The sequence below is a fragment of the Saccopteryx bilineata genome, chromosome 11, assembly GCF_036850765.1.
Source record: "Saccopteryx bilineata isolate mSacBil1 chromosome 11, mSacBil1_pri_phased_curated, whole genome shotgun sequence".
Lineage (NCBI taxonomy): Eukaryota > Metazoa > Chordata > Mammalia > Chiroptera > Emballonuridae > Saccopteryx > Saccopteryx bilineata.
In genome coordinates, this window is record NC_089500.1 from 10,215,606 (window position 1) to 10,233,782 (window position 18,177).

The window sequence follows — 18,177 nt, forward strand, 5'->3', positions numbered from 1 at the left end:
ACTTTTATTTTCCATGGAGCCAATTTACCTTCACATTCCTGGGGGTATTGAAACCCTCCAATTACCAAAAAGTCTGATTTGAATCCTTAGGAGAAGCTAATAGTTTTGCAAACCGTTTTTCCGATTTCTGGCTTTTGACAAAGTTGAAAGAGTATCCAGTCAAGACAGCTGGCAGATATATATTTTTTTAAATGTGATTTCAGAATATAACTCAGAAGTCCAAAGAGTTGAGTGATATTACTATAACAAACTCCTTTCACTCCCATGTACTTGTTATGTGAACAACACTCCTCAGAGCTTACATCTTAGAAACAGAGAACAAGAACAGACTTGATGGCCAACCCTAGGTTCTTTGTACCAGTAGGTAGTTTCTATTTATGGATACATGTTCTTCTTGGGGAGGTGGAGTAAACCAGCCCCATCCATTTCATTAAGGGGTGTATTTCCAATAAAACGTAAAATTTATATGTAATAATTATTTATCAAAATGTGTAATGTATTTGTACATTTTTATCAATTGAGTAATAATAAAAATAGTGATAATTATTCAACTAAAAAACAAAAGTAAAGCCTTATGGTCACAAAAATTTATAGAGTTTTGTAGAAAATTATGTGTGGTTCATTCTAAGCTTTCAGTTGTAAGAAATATCATATTAGGATAAAATGGAAGGTAGAAATATGAGCTTGAAGGGCAAAAAAAGGAAAATATGAAGTTTCTAGGTGTCAAAAAATAACTTGTTCCTGTATTTTTCACATAGTTGATGCTGAAAATCAAATCATTTATGGTATTTAGATTTCATTGTCTATAATTAAAAGTGATGTAGCAAATTTATTTTAAAGGATCAATTATTAAAATGCCTTCTCAAAGTTGTTTTTAGTGTGTATAAACATTCTTTTTCTGCCTTTTAATGATTGTTTTTATTTCATTTGTGTTTTTATTTACTTATTCTCTCCAGGGGCATAAATAATGCTAAGGTTAGAACTTTGCTTCATTTTTTCCTTTTCATTGACTTTATTGGAGTGACACGGGTTAATAAAACTGTATAGCTTTCAAGCACAGAAATATACAACACTTCATCTGCATACTGTGTGGTTTGTTCAGCACCCCAAATCAAGTCTCCTTCCTGAAAATTCTATTTCAAACTAGCCTCAGTTCAGGGATTCTGTCTTGGAACAGACATCTAGGGAAAAATGGTGCCACAACCAAAGAATAGTCAAAATCTATTTGAATTGACGTGTTTTAAAATACCTAAGTGGGGAGCCCTAACTTCTCCGGATTTTTTAATCCCATTAAAGTCTATCCAGAAATTGCTCAACTATTTTATCAGGAATCATAATTACTTCATAGAAGGGGCTATAAATTACACCATAAAAAAATAATCCCACCATCAACAGTGTGGGGACACTTTTCTTTTTCATACTATTAACAATGCATTGGAAATGAAATCCTTTGCCAACTTCCTTTCGTGGCCACATTTTGGAAGTCCCCTGCCCTGTCCACCCCTCTCAGTCCTCCTCTGAACTTTACCGGAAGTTCCAAGGTGGGTGTGAGTGGGGGTTGGAAAGGTGGGGGGACAGGGGTGGAAAATACACTCCCTCCTCCAGGACCCAGTGGAGCTCTCATGTTGAAATAAATCTTTCTGTCAGCACCAAGCAAGCAGGTCATTGGGTAATAATAATTGTAATAATTACTCATGCCAGGACTAAAAAAGGAAATAAAGCTTTAGGAGGGTTACAAAAATTCATTTACATGCATAGACTTACCTTTGTTATAAAGAAAGTGTAAGAGGTTAATCAATCTTTAATCAGTTTTAAATGTATTCTTACTGCAGAATTCATGTTAAAATTTCTGTTTTTTCTTCTTCTTTTGGTTTTGCATAAAAAAACAACAACCACCCTGCAGCCCATCGCCCTCCTTATCCTACTTGTCATTTGTCTGCCTGTGTCCTGGTTGCATGCTCCTATATATATATGACCTATACCATTCTTATTAGATGTTGCCAAACCTTCTGAATCTGGCTCATAGTGAAAGACTTGCCCCACAGCAGTGAGGCTCTCTCCTTTCTCTTCTCTCTTCTCGCCCCCCTCGAGAGAACTCTCTCTGACCCAGCCTTAATTATACACTCCCTTCAGGGTCTCCTATGGCTCCTCCATGGATCCAGAATAAGAATCTCTGAGAGTGACTTCCAAAAAACTCTGAGAGGCCCTGAGACTAGTCAGCTTGTTGCCGTTTTATGGATGCCGGTTGCAAACATGAGACTCTTGGGTCGAGACAGAGACTCAGGGCAATTGCAGAAGCCAGAGAATCAGCATCTTTGGAGCCAGCCACACCCCTACACCCCGACCCAAGCCTCAGTTCCCAGAGAATCGTGTAAAGAGGAGCTGCTAACCTCGGCATCGGCACACGACGTGGGTTGTGATACAGGAGAGGAACTTGGAGTTCGAGTGTTTAGAAAAGGCGGTCCTTCTGCAAGTAGTAAGGTGACCAACTTTTTTTTACAATGAAAAGGACAAAAATAAATAGAATTAAATATCGTAAATAAAAGAAACGTTTTCTTCATTGCAACAATAATACATTATAATATGATAAATGTATAATAAAACATTTATAATATTTTATATTGTAATAATTATGCTTACATGCCTATTAATTTTTAATAATAATTGTAAGAAAAAATTACTCATTTAGATATAAATACGTCACATCACACACAAGGGATCGACTCTGCATGGATCGAATACGGACATTTGCAGATTAGTCTTCCAATATCAGAGAGGAGGACATGTAGGAGGACACTTTTCGAAGGAGGACAGAACTTACAAAAGAAAGACTATCCTCCCTAAAGGAGGACAATTTGTCACCTTAGTAATGAGCAGTGAGCATGCCGGCCCCTTGCAGGGGAAGGAGACGCCAGGTTTGTCTCCCGAGGCTGTAAGCACGTCTGGGCTTCCCTCCGGAGGGAGACCTGTCTCTACCTCCCAAAGCTGTTCGCTGTACGTCGTCCTTGGAAAGGTCGTCTGGAACCAAGTGCGGTCAGTGCCTGGATTGCGATGCGAGCAGAAACAGAGGCGACCTCTGCGGACCGTCCTCTGGCAGGGCACAGCACAGGTCTAGCCCTGCTGCGGGTCAGGTCAGTCCCTGAATGCAGAGACAGGACGATACGTTCCTGGAAGCTTTGCTTCTCAAAACCCAGAGAATGAACCAGCCACAGTTCTCAGCCCTACACCACCCCAGTGCCTCCATTTGGACCCACTCCATGTATCAACATCTTTTTAAAAAATTATACCAAACGTGATTATGGTTTCTTAGCTGAGAGCTGACTCAATGATCTGCTGATCATCAACGATAACCTTTAGGTCTCTCTTTTCAGCTATTGCTGTCCATGGGCAATTGGATATTTACTGTTATCTCAATACATGGACCAATTCTAACTTTCCATCCACTCCCCAGACTAGGTCTTTCCCTAGCTTCCCCTTTTCTATCAGTTGTACTGTCCTTTCCTATCAGTTGTACTGTAAACACCTCGGGCACTTCACCCCCACTTGAAGCACTTTCAACAGGTTGATTGATAGTGGATCCATCAAATATTTGCTGAGCTTCAGTCTGAGGACAGGTCGGGGCTGGACTTTAGGCATTAGGAATTATCAAAACCCAGACTTTGGCCTCAGGAACTTTTGTTCCAGTACCTTCCCTATTTTTAGTTTTTTAAAATATTTTTCAAGTCCTATTGTAGCTGCAGAACCAGTCCCAAAGGGTCCTAACACCTGACTGGAACTCTAGCTGTTCCCTCTCAGCTCAGCCAGCCCTGTCCCCTCCGGCTCCAGCATCTGGGGTTACCACAGAACCAGGTCGAAAGGGTCCTATCCTGTTTAATGAGATGCTGAGTCGCTCTTCAGAGACAACCACCGATAGTGCCAGTCATGCGGCCGGCGCATGCGCAGAACAAAGAGCCGTGAGCTCCAGCTGCACCCAGAACCAAAGTCTCGTTCCCCACCACCCTCCTTCCTCCCACACCCACACACGGAACTAAGGTTACCAGAATGTAGCCTGAACTGGAACACCAGAACCTCTTCAGGAACCAGCGTTCTTTATCCAGGAGGATCCGGTGTTGATGTTCTGTTACCATAAATGGCCAACTTGCAAGCCCCCACCCAATTAAAATTCGCCCCACCAGCACTTCTGCACACCTGTTCCCCTAGCCCCCTTAAACCCCTCAGCCTAGTCCAGCGAGCAGCATGGATCTGAGGCACCAGTGGGTCTCTCTTCTCGGACGGCACCTTCTCATCAGTAAACTTTTCCGTACTCCAAACCCTGACGTTTAGAGTTTTGACCTTTCAAAGCATTGGGCACATGGACTTGAGTTGGGGAACACCACTGAATGGGCTGTTTGTGTTCTGCAGTCATCTTTAGCATCAGTCAAAAGTAATCGACCATTTCCATTACTAAATGTCTTTCAGAACAGGGCAGGTTCCCACAGACCCACCATAAGCATTTCTCTCTTTAGCCAACCCCATGAACCTTTTTGTTTGAAACAACCGGCTCAGAGGCAATGTCGCTGCACATTTTTCTCTGCATGCTCTGTCTGTTTTCCCAAAGTTGTGAGCCTACTTCCTCTCAGAGCCCTGCAGGCAGGTGGGGGCAGGCCCTACAAAGACTGTGAGTAAAACACCAGGCAAGTGGTCCAGGGGCTTTGATCTCCTCTCCCGAGGGGAACATACCCCCTATGTCCATGTGGAAATCCTCAGCTGGGGGACAGAAGAAAGGAAAGGAGGAATAAAATATTTATAGGAAAATTATTTCTCACAAGCAAGCATTTGTTCTGAAAGCTTTTGGAAACATAATTATTTTCCTCCTCCTTGGGCTTTTCTGTTTTTAATATGAAACACTTTCAAGTCCCCTGCTTCGATTTCCAGGAAGCAATAATCCATTTTGCCCGGGGGGAGTTTAGGAAAGAAACTAGGTTTCAGAAGTAAAAATGTTTCCATTGAAATTGCCACATGGAACTCTTTTTTCTTTAATGTCTTGCATAATAAGGGCCTCATTCCCAAGGGCAGGGTGTACCAGTTCTTTGGGGCCTTGGCTGCAAGAGTCTCTGTCCTGTCTGAGTCCCCGATGGCCTCCTGGCCTCACTCCCTGCACCTATCCAGTGACTGTCTTATCCAAAGGGAAAACGTCTGGGCCAGCGGCATCCAATAGAAGTAAAATATGTGAGCCCCAGGTGTGAGCCATATATGTGAGTTTTCATTTTCTAGGAGTCACTTTAAAAATTAAAACTAATACATGAAATTCATTTTAATAATAGATTTTATTTAACCCAGTATATCATGTCAACATAGAATCAATATAAAAATTATTAAGGTATTTTCCATTATATGTATATATAAATATATGAAGTCTTCAAAAGCGGTATGCAGTCGAGAATTGGAGCACATCTCCACTCAGACGAGCCACCTTGCAAGTGCCCGATGGCCACATGTGGCTGGCGGCTGCCATGTTGGTCAGTGCAGCTCTAGACTCGGCGTCTCGAGGTTTTATAGCTCACACACAAACAATATGTCTGTAAAATACATGCCTTCTTCTGCCTGCTTGTTTCCCCAACACACACACACACACATACACACACACACACACTCATTAAATTGCTAAGCCTAGAAAGCATCTCTCCCTCCTACTCCCTCAACTCTCCATTTCCAGATTGACCCAAACGAGCTTGGGTTACTTTTCAAACATTGGCTGTTGGTTGCAAGAGGGAACTAGATGGCATTGTGTTCAAGGAAACTATTTATTGCGAACCCTGTTGGTGGGTGCTAATGTTTGATATAAAAATATCAGGGTTTGAATCCCTGCTTGCTAAAAGCCATGAGCTTGGGTAAAGCATCCCACCTCTTTGAATCTAAGATTGCTCAACAGTTAAATGGGCGTACTGTCTGCCCCGCGATGTCCTACCAGCCTCCTGGGATAGGGGTTTGAGGATCACAATGGTGAATGAGAAAGGGGTATGGTGCCGAATGAAATGGAAAACCACACTATTTAGTATTCCAATTCGTTAAAAGCTGTGTAGCCACAGAAAATAATAACCCACAATATCTGCAAACACAGAGTTAAAATTTAAATTAAAAAACAGAATTAAGGAAGCAAATTCCTGTAATTACCCACAATGACAAATTTCTTAATCGATACCAAACCTTGACTTTTCAATTTATATACAGAGAGAGAGAAAAATGACCCCCCAGGATAATAATAAACTGTGGTCCTTGGAGCCAGGTACACATCATGAGAATCCATCTTGATAAAACCTAGCTATAAACTTAGAAACAATCTGGATGACGACACTGTAGAGAACAGTGCACGTGGACCTTATTTTCAAAGACCAACAATTCGAGATGTCTGCGGAGAATTCCTGCAATATCTCCACCCCATAACCACCTGGATATTTCCTTGCCCTGATAGCTTTTTGATGAGCAACGTTAGCTTCTAACATTCCCTGTGACACCACTTAAAACTTACCTTCTCATTGTCATCTTTAAAATGAGCCCTGTGTGCAGGGGACTAGGGAAATAGGTTGTCTTCATTTCCAAATTGCCCTTTCCCAAGTGTTACTTAAAAACAAAATTCCAATTTGGGGCTTTTCCCATCTGCCTCCACTAATTACTTCCTTTATGTTCTACCCAGTGGTACTACCCAGAACTAATTCAAATTCGAACAGAGCTTAGTCACTCTGTCATCACACTCATCTCCTGCTCTGAGGGAAGCCATAGGCACTCCACAGACACAGAAACCAAGAGGACTAGTGGGCTTGAGGAGGCTCCAGTGGTCATTCTAACCTGATCACATGATCAAATTTGTCCCTGGCCAGATGCCAGAGTATGTTCGCACACTGAAAACCACTCTCGCCATTGTGTGGCATGTGGAAAATACATGAAGACCCACTGGATGAGAACAGGCAAAGGCCATTTATTCAGAGCTTGCTTTTCACAGCAAGGGGGTCAGCCCCCACCCCTGGCCTTTGGGCGAGACTCAAAGGCGGTGGATGACTTTGTAGATGAAGGAAAAAGGAAGGCTTTGGGTGTGCCCCACTGGGGGCTGTTGGACTGGGGAAGCCAGAGGACAGCCAACTAGAAACAGGACAACCTAAGTCCTCAGTCGGCAAACTCATTAGTCAACAGAGCCAAATATCAACAGTACAATGATTGAAATTTCTTTTGAGAGCCAAATTTTTTAAACTTAAACTATATAGGTAGGTACATTCCTTATCGAGGTGGCCTTTTGTGGAAGAGCCGCACTCAAGGGGCCAAAGAGCCGCATGTGGCTCGCAGGCTGTGGTTTGCCGACTGCTGTCCTAGGTGGTTGGTGGGGAGCATGTTTGGCTTTCTCTGGTTGGTCCTAAGTTGGAAGTGGGGACAAAAACCCAGGAGGCTGTCATTTATTCATCCAATCCTGGATATCCAGGGCTGACTGTTTGAGGGGTTATTGTTTGGCTTCTTGGATTGTTACTAGAGATAGAGGTCTAATTTCCTTCCGTCTGATTTACAGAGAGCAGGCTGATTTTCTGGGCTGGTGACCATAGCTAATGGGTTGGTCTCCAGAGCTGGTTGCTGTAGATGGCAGTGCTGAGTTCAGTGCTCACATATGGCCTGGCCCTTGTCTGTTTGTATAGCCAGCACCTCAGGTGCAAAGTCAAGTTGGCCGGAGAGGATGGCAAGGAACTAGAAGGGGTACCTGCACAGCATGGCATGTCTCCGGGCTGAGCCCATGTGGGAGAAGAGCTCACCTGGAAAGGAGGGTGCTCTTGACATTGCTCCCAAGGCCTCACCGTCTGCCCTACCTCAATCCTCCCTCTTGACTATAGGAAAACTCAGTGAGCTCTTGCTCAGCCACATAGACCAAATTTACAAAAGAGAACAGAATACTACCGTTGGGTTTGCTAATTCTCAGACCTTCGGGCTCTGGCCCTTGCTCGCCCTGACCAGTGGTGTTTGATGCATGCTCCTTGCCTCACCTGGTCTTCCTCAACTTGGTCTCTTGTCTCTTGCCTCCTTACGGGTTGGTTTGCTATCCTGGACCACACCTTTCCATCATGTAATTCACAGGAAACACTGGCCAGAGCTTCTCCACTGCCCCCATCCTCAGTATCTGTTCAATGAAATCCCTATCCATGGGGACCCCTGACCTGACGTAGTGTCTTCTTCAACAAGCCAAGGTCCAAGTCAGAGAAACCCAACCCACTGTGTCAAGAGGAGATGCTCCATTGCTTCCTTTTGTGTGTCTTTATTGTGCACGGGCGGGCAAGCGCTTGGAAGGATGTAGGAGGGGCATTCATTATAAGGAGGAAATTAATAAAGGCCACGGTGAGCCCGGATTCTTTCTTTTATCTTCTCTCTATATCATGGTTCGGTTAACTGTGGAAATCGTTGTAGATCAATTTCATTTAATTAATAACTAAAACAATTGCCCAGAATTTCCTTTGATCTCTATAGGGACAAATTGTATACAAGGAAGCCTAGCACAAAAGGTGGCTCCCAGAGGACATTTCTGTGTACTTTCTTGGGGGTGACGGAAAGGGAGGTCTTTCTCTTTTATTTTTTTCTTTGGTAGTCTTACCAAAAGAAAATATATACTAAACAGTATATATTTTTAAAATTTTAATTTTTCAATTAAAGTTTACATTCAATATTATTTTGTATGAGCTTTAGGTGTACAGTACAGTGGTTCGACAATTACATACTTTACAAAGTGATCCCTCCAACATTTTAAGTACCCACCTGGCACCATACATGGGGGGGGCCTTTTCCAAGGTCCCGAGTCCTGAATTCCCCATCTTCAGTGCTCTCTTGTTCTTGGTATTTGATCTCTGCTACCGAGCACGGCTTCAGTCTCCCACTCACATGCATTCTGGTCCTGGGGAGAGCTTGCATGGGGCTCTGATTGAGGGAGAGAGATATTGTCTGTCTCAGCTGTAAGTGAGGCTAAGTGTGTATGAGGACTACCCAGGCTACACCTACCGAAACGTTGTAAGATTGCATTTCCCATCCGGGGTCTGACCAATGGCGTCGACTAACTGTGGATGATACAACAATGGAGTCCAGTGACTCCAGAACACACTGGCCTGTTGGCCTTCTCATGTCATTGATGTGTTCCCAGTATCTTTCTGAGGAGCACAATGCTGTTAGCGCAGTCTGGGTAGGGAATAATTATAGCAGTATTCCTTGGTCTCCAACACTTAATCCAGACTTTCTTTCTTGTGAAATTCATGGGTCACTAAAAATAACAGGGAAGCATTTAGACATAATTGATTTATACAGTGTTGAGCATCTCCCCAAAGGATCAGCGTATCTATACTATAAGACCTTCATTGTATTAGATTGTTTTACTTGCAAAAATCAAATATATAATTTGATATAGAAAAATTCCTTTTAAAGAAATCAAGATGAAAGTAAAGGACATCCTGCAGGATTACAAAAACGACCAAGAAATATATTCTTGCCAATCCCTGGATATCCTGGGAAAAGTCATTTAACCTTATGGGTCTTAGTTTCTTAAAATCCAGTGAATTTAAGTAAAGGCCTGGGCTGGGGAATCTCTGAGGCAGCCCCTTCCCATTGGGGTCTCTGTGATGATAGGAATGTGCTATAGCTACATTGCTCCATACTTTGAGTATTTGAGATGGGACTAGTGTGACTGAGAAACTAAAATTTAAATTTCATTTAACCTGAATTAATTTAAATGTAAATAACCATGGGACCTGTGTTTATGTATCGGACCGGGCTGCTCTAAGGGGCCCCTCCTGACATCAGGAAAATTAGAGGGAGGTGAAGGTTGATGTTCCTGGACAGAGTGGGCCTGTGACCAAAGCTGAGCATGAGCCTACTAGACAGAGCCACCCATCTGCAGAAAGTGTGCTCTTGGGCACCTCCTGCTGGGCGAGCGAGGGAAGGCTGCCCAGCCCCGTAAGCCACACACCTGCTGTGTGCTTAGCAAGACCACTGAGAATCCAAAGGAGAAAGGAGAGACGGACAGGGGGAGCATTTTCCAGTCCCAACTCAATAGCAGCATGACATCAGCCGAGGACAAACAGAGCAACCTCTTCAAGTTCCTGGATATTCTGGGATTTTAGAGAGAAAGCGGGGAATTGTCCAGTTAGATAAGAGAGAGGTGGCACCCTGCCGCCAATCAATCAGAATGCTTTTCAGATAGGAGTCTATGAAATATGTATTAAATACAAAAAACAAACAAACAAAGTTTCAACTTAGAAGCACCCCTGAAGGCCAGACTCTAGGTTCTTACAACATAAAACCTGCACGAGTCCTCATTCCACGTTGGCCTCTAATCTACCACACTCAGAGGTCCACCAAGGTATTTCCCCCTTTGGCGAGGAGGGGCTCTGAAATGTGGTACCTTTCTACCCTTCCCAAGAGCTAATTTTTCTTCTGAAAGAAACAAAAGCAACGAAAACACTCATTTGTGCCATTGTGCTTAGCACAATCAGTACCCTTTAAGTTGCCACATTAAAACCTCTTTCTCAGGCCCTGAGGAGTGAGGCGATTATGTTTTAATATAACCTTCGGGGTTTGGGTTTCATGCCGACCAACAAAGAATATGGAAACATGTAATTCCATACTGCCCAAAGTACTTCTACAGTTCAGGTCTCAATCAAAATGTTTGTTTACTTATCTGTTAATCTCATTATTTTTTTCCTAAATTCATTCTGGGTAAGTGAGAGTTCAGAGTCTGAAGGTCAGCCATTTCTGAAATATGACCAAAATGGAAAGTTGGAGAGAAAAAGAGAAAGAGAGAAAGAGAGAGAGAGAAAGACTATTTGACTGGGGAAAAGAAATACATAACCCCCCAAATGAATGACTTTGAGTGTCCGTTAACTTTCTCCGAACAGAAAACCATTTTCTATGGGAAGGTATGTGTACAATGAAGTGACTTTCTAGAAATTTACCAGTGATTTTATCATGGTAAATTGAGCCATGATCCCAATGAGAGTACTTGCTATTATTGCTAAAAATGCATAGAGCCTGTATTTATTTTCAGAGGGTTTGGTATCATTTTTATTAGTTGCTCTTCAGAAAAAAACAAAACAGAAACCACCCGATCCTCCGAGAGGTAGATCAGATTTTATCTCTTCTATTTTTTTTTCCTTTCCCAACGAGGAAACCACACAAAGTGATTTGCCCTGGGGTCAGCCAGCTCACCAGTGGCTGGACTGGGGTTAGACATTCTGGTCTCCGGACTCCCAACCTGTTCAGTTGTCTCTGGAGCCAATCCTCCTGTCTGGGGTGGGGGGTGAGGGGGTGACATGTCGTGGGGTGCTGTACGACCAGTGACTAGCCGCGGGCAGGCCATTCTTCTCCCGACAAACACTCTGTCCCTCCACCCCGTGGTCCCCTGGGGCTCAGGGCTGCCTCACCAGTTGGCCCTGCAAGGCAGTGCATGGTTCCTTTGTAACTCACACCATCTGGATGAAGTCCAAGAGCCTCCTTATTCTGAATTCTCTCCTACAGCAAATAGGCCATATTATTATTGTTACTGTGATCTGGCCATGACCCTCGGGCTATTCTAAAGACCTCGTGGGCTATCTTTCCCGAGGCAGAGTGTTATTCAGACAGAGGGGGCTCTCCCTGGTCCACCTGTACAGGAGTGTGGAGGGCTGGGGAGCGGGCTTCCTGGGCTTGGCACAAGGAACTGCCAAGCGGGCTCAGGACAGTGAGGGCAGAGCCACTGGCAAGGTGAGCCCTCCAGGCCGATCAGGGCTCCCCTCCAGAAAGGGGGGGAGGTCACTGGGGCCAAGGTCTTGGCCTCTAGAAGGGAACAAAGCAAGGTTAAGGAAAAAAAAATGTGTAAACTTCATAGTTCAGTGAAAGGAGAGGTTTGGCTCTGCTCTCAAGTTTTCCAAGTGGGCCTGTTAGCCACATTTCCCGTGACCGGCCACCACGGCGCTTCCAAGAGGGTGTTCTGTGATCATCAGCCTCAGGAGGCACTTTGCCCAAACGGGGTCCCATTGCCAAATCTTAAGTCACATTTGCATAACGAAGGCTGCGAGAGGCCCTGCAATAAAGGGGACTTCCTTTGTTCAACCCCACGCTCCCGAAACTCACCCAGTGGGAGAGCCTCCTTCACATGACACTGGCTAATGCACCACAGAACACACTGGGGGGACGAGGCCACAGTGTCCCAGCCTGAAGTCATTCCTCACCTCTGGAGACACTGGGTTTCTGCTCCTGGCCTTACCTCTCCAGGCACTCGCCTGGGCTCCACTCGCCTTGACCTCAGCTATCTTCTATCTTTTTACTATGTTGTTTCATTAGAAAATGCTTTCCAGCTGCTATGGAAAGAGAATGGAAGACTTTCACCTTTGGAGGGTCCCCTGGCCCTCTTAGCCCTCAGGGAAGCGGGGAAACGGCTCTTCCCTGGCCAGCAGGCTCCTAAGCTGCCGTCCTGTATCTGCTGATGTTGGCCTGAGATTGCCCCAACTCACAGAAGTTCCTCACCCTTCTCCCCCTCCTCCCCAAATAGGATCTTTGCTCCAACTTCTATTTTAAAGGACCGGACCTTGTCTAACACAATGGGGGTCCCAAGGAATTCAAAGGTGCACTTGAATCAAAGAATCCAAAGGGGCACTTGAACCAGGTTCTAATCAAGGCAGGGGTTTCCTGGTTTTTCCTTGTGCTCAGCCCTGCCCCCTGCTTCACCGGACCTTGCCTCATCCCCTCTCCTGACTCCTGCCTATCACTAGCCCAGAGCTTCTTAAATCATTTACTCTAGCCAGCCTCCTCTGGGGCACTCAACTGTTCCCTTCTTCTTCGAATATTCGCGCGCACACACACACACGTACACACACCTCCGCACACAGACACACACACACACCTGTATGCACACACACACGTGCATGCACACAAACACCTACCCACGAACACACATGCATGCACACACAACACACGTGCACAGGCACACATCTGCATGCACACATACATACCCCTGCACACACACATACATATACACATGCACACATACATAGGCATACACACACACTCACACATGGTCTTTCCCAGCCCCACCCCAGTCTGGGACCCTGTCCCCCTAGCCCTCATCTGGGTGCAAACAGTGTGGCACAGTGTAAGCAGGACACTGGGTGAGACAGGTAAGGATTTCTTCTTCTGTCCATCAGCGCCTCTTCATTGTGGACGAGCTCGGACGGTGGAGACGTCGCCTCCCACCGGCCGGACCACGGGAGGATCTGTTTACACCGCAGATGTTCACCCACTTGCCCACAGTGCGGTGACAAGGGCTGTGGCCTCCCAAGCTGGCCACAGGTGCGTCAGGAGTGATGATGGAGAATGGAGGAGCAGAGAAAGTGCCCCAAGGGGAGCCGGGCATGCTCGCTGGGAAGGGACCACATGATGATCAGAGGACTCTGACTGATGGAGAAGTGTTTGTCCTTCCCCTGTCCCGGGGTGAGGAGTAAGTCTCCAGGGATCTTTCCACAGGTTGCCAGCGAACTCTGTCGTTACACTCTCCCTTTAGCTCCGCCCCTCCCCTTTAGTCTTGGGATCAGGCACGGCAGATAAACTGCGGACATTTATTGTCTCTGTCACAAAAGACAGTTTCGAATTATTGGTGAACAACTGGTGGTTGCACAGGAGGGGGGAGGTGACCTGATGAGAATGATCGGTTGTCGGGATTGGGGATTAGGTACGTGGAGCAGAGCGGGGAGGTCAGCCTGGGGACCCGCCATTCTTGACCACCTGTTTCAATTCAGCGATGGTATAACCTGAGCCCACGGGAAGGCTGTCCGCACTGTGCTGTGTGGGGAGGGGACGACCTACCCCAGCTCCCCTCCCCCAGCTCCGGGCCCAGCCCAGAACAGGATTCAGATCCGTGTAGACAGGCTGCAGCCGAGGTGGGAGTCGGGACGGGGCAGCCAGGGATGATGGCTGGCTCGCCTGTGTGCCCCAGGTGAAAACTGGGAGCAGTGCGGGTACAATGTTCAGTTCACACGTGCGTGCACCCGCTGAGGCTTGATTTGAAGCATCGTGTGTTCATCACTGCCTTTCTTCTGGCTGGAGCTTCAAGATCCTCCAATCCGGTGCGTCAAAGCCCATTTTGTTAGGACTTGCAGCTTCATTGAGCCGCCTCCCCTTGATGTCTGAGACAGCGGTGAGAAGACCCAGGCCAGAGGGACCCCCATGGCCCTCTGGCAGGGAGCGGGGCTGTAGGTCCCTCATCCATGAGCCCAGAGGAGCAGAGATCAAAGAACCAAGGACCCTCTAAGCTGGTCACTCCCCTTCACACAGTCCAGGGGGCAATGCCAGCAGTGCCCCATGTTCAGGCCAGGCAGCGGAGAGGGCCTCCGAGGGCTGTGCCCTGCTGGCCGCCTGGCTCTCCCGGTGTAGGGTGCGGCCCCTTTGCACCAGGGGCTGCGGCATCAGGTTGAACAAGCCCAGGTCTGGAGCTTGTGCCGACTGCGGGTGGCCGCCCCCAGCCTCCCTCTACCCGGTGTCTCTCTCTAGCACTCTCCCCATCTGGCTCATGTGTGGGTTGTTGGCTCTCCTAGTTTTTTCTGTTTTTTTAAATTTTTTGAGCCATAGAGCTGATCAGTGCAGTCACTGCTGCCGCTTATCCTGCCTTGGGATTTAACCCCAGCCCCCTGCTGTGAGTGGTCCGTGGGACATGCAGCTCCTCCACGGTGAGACCCTTGCTGCCAGGCAGACGCCTCCCATGGGGACGCGGTGAGGGAGCCGCCCGCACGGGAGGCAGGGCAGAGGCTGTCGCGCAGGACGAGGGGCGCCGGCCGAGGCCATCCCAGGGACGCGAACCGCTCTCAGTGGCAGTGTGAGGACCCGACTGGTGAGCTGGCGGGCGTGAGTTTGGGGACACAGCTACCAGAGAGACTCTCCTTCCTGAGCGAGCGGAAGGTTTCGTGGTTCCGCGGCCCGGGCCGCAGCACCCTATTCGCCGTTTGCCACATGGCTCAGCTCTCGGGCTCGTCCGGAATGGGACCCTGCGGGTACCTAGCCCGGTCCACCGTGAACAGCAGCCCTGGGTACATGTTGGGGCAGGGGAGGGCGCAGGAGGCCAGAGGCAGACACCATGCCAGAGCTTGAAGGAGAAAAAGGAAAATCTCCCTCTGTGCCCACCCCCCCCCCCAAAACCCCGACACCTACTTCAGACCAACTTGAAAACTGAAAACGGGATGGAGAGGAGGTGGTGGGGAGAACAGCCCTGAGGAAGTGTGTTTGACCGTAGGGGCTGGAAAACAACTCCCCTCAGTTGGCAACGTGGTTGATTGTGCAACCTGGGGGACTGGCCCAGCACCTCTTATCTGGGCTGTCCTGTCGGTTAAACTGACAGAGGGAAACTCGCCCCCCAGCGGGGCCGCAAGGAGCCCCGATCAGCAGGTCTGGGATCCGGGCTTCCAGGCGCTGGCTCTTCTGCACAAGAGACTCCTTCTCCATCGGGCTCAGAGTTGCTGCTGCTTCCAGAGAGGCCCAGGCACGGGCTGTACAACCGGAGGCCACAAGGAGCAAGGGTGGCATTCAGTCCTGGCTTCCTGGCGAGAATCAAAGCCGAGTTAATAAGTTAACCGTTTACAGGCCACCTGGTACCCTTGAAAGATAAGGGGAGCCCTCAGCCTGGTGTAAACATCGTCCAGGGTCAGGCGTGTCTGGGGAGTTGTGTTTGGAAAATGCTTTTTCCTCTGGTCAAAGCATCCAGGCCCCCCCCCACCTGCCTGCCCGCCCCAGGGAGGGCAGCACAAGGACAGTCCCAAGCGAGCAGGCACTGGACATCGGGGGCGTGGGCTGCACACTCCGGGGACACTCGCCACGCAGGCTGGTCCTGAGCCCTTCTCCTGGGTCTGGCTTTTTCTCAAACCTACTGCAGGCTGTGGGTCTTCCATCGCTCTGCCCAGTTTCCCATAGACATTGGAAAGATTGTGGCTCAGCCACTGTGCCCTTAAAAACAATGATTGCAAATCGCCAGTTTACGGATTCCAGAGTCCTGATTGTCTCATCATTAATAATACTGCTGCTGCCTGACCAGGCAGTGGCGCAGTGGATAGAGCGTCGGACTGAGATGCGGAGGACCCAGGTTCGAGACCCCGAGGTCGCCAGCTTGAGCGTGGGCTCATCTGCTTTGAGCAAAAGCTCACCAGCTGGGACCCAAGATCGCTGGCTTGAGCAAAAGATTACTCGGTCTGCTGAAGGCCCACAATCAAGGCACATATGAGAAAGCAATCAATGAACAACTAAGGTGTTGCAACAAAAAACTGATGATTGATGCTTCTCATCTCTCTCTGCTCCTGTTTGTCTGTCCCTAACTATCCCTCTCTCTGACTCTCTCTCTCTCTGTAAAAAATAATAATAATACTGCTGTTGCTTCTCCTCTTCCTCCTTACTCTTCTCTTCTTCAAGTGTCAAATGCTTTTAAAACATGTGGTGTCTGAGTGTGTGCTTAACTCTGCGACCAGCCCCATCCTGGCTCTCGGCAAACAGCTCCCGGCTGTGCCACATACCCCTTGGTCACCAGGACCCAATCTGTGCACCAGGACAAATTCACCTGTTCCAGTGAGGCCTCTCATCCTTGAATTACAGATATGGATACCCCTGGTCTACTTGGAATGAACCAAGAACCTCAAAAACTCGGTACCAGCCCAGGCTCTGCCTCTAACAAATCAAAGCACGGACCCTCCCTGGACTCATTTTCCTCGGCGGCACAAAGAGGTCCTTTCCGACCACTGCAGCCTACGTCTCCAGCCTCTGCCTGACCAACCACATGCAGCACTTTCACGGTGGCACCTCTGTTGTTCCGGCCTCCTGCTAGCTTTTGTGTAGAAAGTCGTGCAAGTAGATAGGGAGAGGAGGCTGAGTGGCCTCACTCCCCCAAATCAGGGATTTGGATCAAGCCTTGGGGGTGGGGGCAGGGGGTGAACAACATGCCCAGACCTGACACGCTGACCGCTGGATGAGTTATTCTCACTTCTGTGAAAAGGGCCTCTGCTACCACTTCACCGCGAAGCCTGCCGCATCTTAAAACCACCGGTGTCACGAGCTGTCTTATGGAAAGTGGAAATGGGCAGGATGTGGTTTGAACTGACAGAAAGAGGAGACAGCTCATTCCTCTTTGGGGACTTTGAAGCGATGGCAAAGGTCAGCCCAGAGACCGACATGGAGCCGACAGGCCAGTCGGGTCCGCAGCAGCCGAACCAGTCGCTCATTAAACCAAGTTGCTGATCAAAATAATAATAATAATAATAATAATAATAATAATAAAAAAAAATTCTTTTTAAATAAATAAGTAAATCAAGAAAACCAACAACAGAACACATACACGCCAGAAAACAAAAACAAGGCAACTAGCAGTGTTTGTGGTTTCCAGGAGGAAAACTTTGCATCAACTGACAGGGTTTCTGGTTTCCAGAGGTAAAACTTTGCAACTCCACGGCCACTCACGCACGTCAGGAACCGCTCACACGCACTCGAGGCTTGCAATCAGTGACCGAGACCTGCGGAGTGTGCTGCTACCCCTGCTTCCCGGAAAAGAACGCTGAAAGAGGGTATGGTTGTGAAGATGGCAAGTTACAAAGGGGGCCCCAGGGATCCAGGACTCTGGATGCCCAGTCCAGACTGAGTGTCTGCTTCTCCTGACTCCATGCAAACAGAGCCCCATTTCAGAGAGAGAAGCAGGTCCCCAAGGCAGGGGCTTCCTGAGTCATCAGGGCATGCACCATATTGCTTGACCACGTGCCGGGTGCCTGTCACCTTACTGGCCCGTTGAAACACTCCGTAGAAGTCTGCTAACTCAACAAGTGATTGTAAACCATGAAAACACCCAGAGACTGGGCTTGCCTGGTCAAGGCACATATGGGAGTTGATGCTTCCAGCTCCTCCCCTTTCTCTCTCTCTCTGTCTCTCTCTCCTCTCTCCTCTCTAAAAATGAATAAATAAATAAATAAATGTATCTTAAAAAAAAAAATTTAAAAAAAAAATTAAAAAAAAAAAAAAAAAAAAAGAAAACACCCAAAGACCACTAATTTCCAAAGATATAGATAGAGAATTCTCTGATCAGCCGAAGGATACTGTGGTAGAGCTTTCAGCTCTGCCCTCCTAACTCGGGGAGAGGTGGAAAGCCTCTGTCTTAGCTTTTCCTGGAAAGGAAAAGCATTGATGTCAGAA